Raw genomic sequence first — 4602 nt, 5'->3', positions numbered from 1 at the left:
TTGGTGTTTGGCTCTAGTGGACTTTTTTTGGTCAGTGAGGGAGGACTAAGGGACCTCAGCTTGCTATGATGAACTGAACAACCTGGAGCCAATTCACAGAGGCCATCTTTGGCTCGTTTCTATAACATGAGGTCATGAAGGGGAAGCTAGAGGGATTAATGCTTTTGATGGAGTCTGTCTTTCCCACTAGATAGTGGCTGCTAGCGGGCAAAATCTATTTCTATTGTACTTGTTGCTGATTTCCTCGGTATATACAGAGCACATTGAAGGTGCTCTGTAGACCCTTCTGACCTTTAATGGACCAGCAGATCCAAAATCCAAAACCCAAACCAAACCCCGTTGTTGTCAAGTTGATTCTAACTCATGGCCAACACATATGTTACAGAATAGAACTTATCCATAGGGTTTTCTTGGCTATAATTTTGGCTTCCACAGAGCTGCTGGGTAGGTTCAAACTGCCAATCTTTAGGTTAGAAGTGGAACACAAGCCATTTGCATCATCAAGAGGTCTAGACTAGACACTAGTACTCTAGGTGATTTTAATGAAAAGCTAGGGTTGAGAACCACAACCCTACACGAATACTTGAGGGATTCAAGCTGCTGCATGATTGTGGGTCATATATGTTAGTATAACTGGGAGTCATATTTGCTTAAAATATGGCTTTCTTGGTCCCATCCCAAGAGATCCTGTATCACTGGGTTTGGTGATATACTTGAGCCAGGGATCTGCGTTTGTAACAAGCATGTGATTCTGATTCAATGGGTCAGAAGAACATACCTTCATGAAGTATCATGGAGTCATCCCCTTTGTCCTCTGAAGGCATTTGACTTAGCTTTAAGAAAAGAAATCAAGTAAATGTCTTGGGGTCTGTTCTTAAAAGTGGGATTATTTCCTTCCTTAAGGCTTCAAACACAGGAGGAGTATCCATTTCTCTGGTGGGTGGTTCCAAGATACCAAACGTTCACCCAACTGGGCATTGCTTAGCTCAAGACCAATTTGAAATGAAGGCTAAAAGCAATCACTTGTTCCTTCTGCCATGCTCTTAGTCCCATTGAGGCAATCAGCTCATACTTCTTTTGATCCAGTGGGCACTAACAAAAATTACAATTGTTTCATTTCCACCCAGCAGCCTTGCAAAGAAGTGCAAGAGTGCAGTATTCTCATTTTGAAAGACGGAGAGATTGAGGCAGAAACCGACCCCAAGGCAGTGGTTAGATTAGATTAAGAAAATCAAAGCTCTGATTTGATTTGTGTCAAAAGCACTTTAACATCTCTGGCCTAATTTTATCCTTACTAATCCCCTTATGAAGCAAGGAGAGGGCAAGTGTCATTCTCCTCAGAGCTGACCTTATCTATGAGAGAAGCAGACAAACAGCTATTGATGGGATCTGAAGGGCACCTGAAGACCCTACTGCCAGTAGACTTCCTCCATCTTTAATGCCTCAAATTCCAGTGAGCAATCATTCCTTTGGGCTAAGTTTTGTTCTCCCCATAGGGCTTTTCACATACAGATACTCTAGCAAGGGGTTACATAGCACTGGATATTTTGGCAGATGACCTCTTCTTTTCTAGGGAAGAGAGCAGTCAGGAAGAGAGCAATGGGAACTATGTCGAAAAGTAGTACCCAAAAGGGCAAGAGTCCCAGAAGAAGTGACTGTCTATTGGAGGAGGATGTTATAGATCTATTTTCCATGTTGCTTGGAGCAGGCCTTTGTTCTCAAGTGATAAATTAGGTGATTCAAGGACTTTGCCTTTTTCTTAGAGTTGTGTTCAGGGACACATTCCTCATTATAACAAAAATATGGAGGTTTGAGGGGAAATAAATTGCCTTAGAATCAAGATATGGTCTACCCATACCATCTTCTCTTTTAACTGTCGACCTTGGAGAATCTAGTTTTTCAATACTGAATCAGTCTGGATGATATTGAATTACACCCTTAACATAAGAAAGAGGGCTTCTTATTTCCCTTTTTGGAAAAAGAAATCTTTTCTTTTCAACTTCGACACATCCCTTGCTAATTTAAGGATTCTTTCATCTTTGTTTTCCAGACTCTCTTCTCTTTATCATTGTGGTTTGCACTTTCTTTGAAAAAAATAGAGTGGTAGTCAGGGTATGACCTTACTGATGTCAAATGGAGGTTGGATAGGACTAAACAGAAAAATCAGGCCCGAGTCCAAAGCCCACTTGGACTTCTAACTAAAAAACAAGCCAAACCCACTGTCATCGAGACGATTCTGACTCATAGTGACCCCTGCTGGATTTCTGAGGTGATAAATCTTTATAGAACTAGATTGCCCAGTCTTGCTTCTATGGAGTGTCTGGTGAGTTTGAACTATCAACCTTCTGGTTAGCAGTCAGATGCCTTAGTCATTGCGCTACCAGAGTTCTTTAAGTAGGCTCTAGAGTCTGGAAAAGTCTAAATATGGGTGTCTCATTGTTAACTCTGCTTTATGGGGCATGATCACGTGGTGATATGAGTTCACACAGCTAGTTCAAAGCAAACTACTAGGCAATGTGTCTTCTTCATAGAGATCAAGGTAAAGCCCAGAGGCCAAGAGTTCTATACAAGGGAGGTCAAGCTCAGAATAAAATAGTCTTTATAGATGAAAGAGTGTCATAGACAGACAAATGCCTTGTTGTGACCAGAATAAATAAAAATTACCAAGCCATGTGAAGATAAGTAGATAATCAGTCATGTTAGCTGACTGTAGATATCAGAGGACGGCACCTTGAACCTGGGACACAAGTAACAGAAAAACAGCCTCTGAGGAGTTGGATCATAAGGGAATAACAGGAAACTCCTGACTCAAGGCTGATTCACAGGACAGCTGAAGACCTGGGTTCTTGCCTCTAAGTCTGCCATGAGCTTACAGTATGGGGCCTAGGCAATTCACTCATCTATAGAATGGTGGGGCTAAGATAGAACAGTTCTTCTAAAGTGGGATGTGGCACTGGTTATTGCATTGCCCTCCTATCATTTGTAACAAATAGTATGCAAGTGTTCACAACTTTGCCATTCTCAGGGAAACATGTCCTCCACAGAATTGTCATCAAATGTGTGGGTGTCAGGAGGAAAATGTTAAAAATTACCGGTCTAAGGCAGCATTTCTAAAACTTTAATATACTTGCAAATCACCTGGGATATTGTTAAAATGCAGATACAGATTCAGTAGGTCTGAGGTTCTGCATTTTCAATAAGATTCCAGTGATGTTGATGCTACTGTTCCATAGATCACACTATGAGTATATAGGGCACAGAGAATCTTACTAGCTCTGAAATCCTATGACTCTTATGTTTAATCTATGAGTCTGCTGGTGGGAACAAGTAGGAAAAATGAGGAACTAGAAAGACCATCACCCCAGTCTTGCCCCATGTGCCAAGTCCAGTTGCCTGTGTATTGTAGAAAACATGTTGACCAATAGTCCTGATTCTGGATTCTACGATGCTACCAGTTCTTCTTCTGAATCCAGCTTGCAATAATAGGAGAGCAATGCAATAACCAATGCCACATCCCACTTTAGAAGAACTGCTATATCTTAGCCTCAGCATTCTATATATGAGTGAATTGTCTAGGTCTCATACTGTAAACTCATGAATGCAAGTTAGATTCAGAAGTGGACACGGAATGAGGGATATCATAGCTGATGTCAGATGGATCTTGGCTGAAAGCAAAGAACACCAGAAAGATGTTTTCTTGTGTTTTATTGACTATGCAAAAGCATTCGCTTGTGTGGATCATAGCAAATTATGGATAACATTGTGAAGAATGAGAATTCCAGAACACTTAATTGTACTCATGAGGAACCTGTATGTAGACCAGGAGGCTGTCGTTTGAACAGAACAATTAGATATTGCATGGTTTAAAATCAGGAAGGGAGTGCGTCAGGGTTGTGTCCTTTCACCATACTTATTCAATCTGTATGCTGAGCAAATAATCTGAGAAGCTGGACTATATGAAGAAGAACATGGCATCAGGATTGGAGGAAGACTCATTAACAACCTGCAATAGGCAGATGACACAACTTTGCTTCCTGAAAGTGAGGATGACTTGAACCACTTACTGATGAAGATTGAAGACTACGGTCTGCAGTATGGATTATACCTCACCATAAAGAAAACAAAAATCCTCACAACTGGGCCAATATGCAGCATCACGATAAATGGAGAACAGATTGAAGTTGTCAGACTTCATCTTACTTGGTTCTATAATCAACACCAATGGAAGCAGCAGTCAAGACATCAGAAGACGTATTGCACTGGGAAAATCTGCTGCTAAAGACCTCCTTCAAGTGATGAAAAGCAAATATGTCTCCTTGAAGACTAAGGTGTGTGTTCTGGTTACCTAGTGCCACTCTGACAAGAAATATGCCACAAATGTGATGGCCTTAACAAACAGCAGTTTATTCTTACAATTTGGAGTCTTTAAGTTCAAGTGCAAAGTGCCAGGCTCTAGGGGCTAGGTGAACGCCCCTCAACCTTGGGGTCCAGCTCTGCCTCCTGCTCCCGGCTCACTAGAGCTAGAGGCGTTTCTTCAATCAGACAGCGGCTAGATTCTGAGGCCGACAAGCCCAAGGTTGACAAGTAAAAAGGCACAGTCCC

The sequence above is a fragment of the Orycteropus afer genome, unplaced genomic scaffold (assembly GCF_000298275.1).
Source record: "Orycteropus afer afer isolate SDZICR_OR568_19922 unplaced genomic scaffold, OryAfe1.0 scaffold00287, whole genome shotgun sequence".
Taxonomy (NCBI): Eukaryota; Metazoa; Chordata; class Mammalia; order Tubulidentata; family Orycteropodidae; genus Orycteropus; species Orycteropus afer.
The sequence above is the reverse complement of the archived record's forward strand: the minus strand, read 5'-3'. Positions refer to the sequence as shown.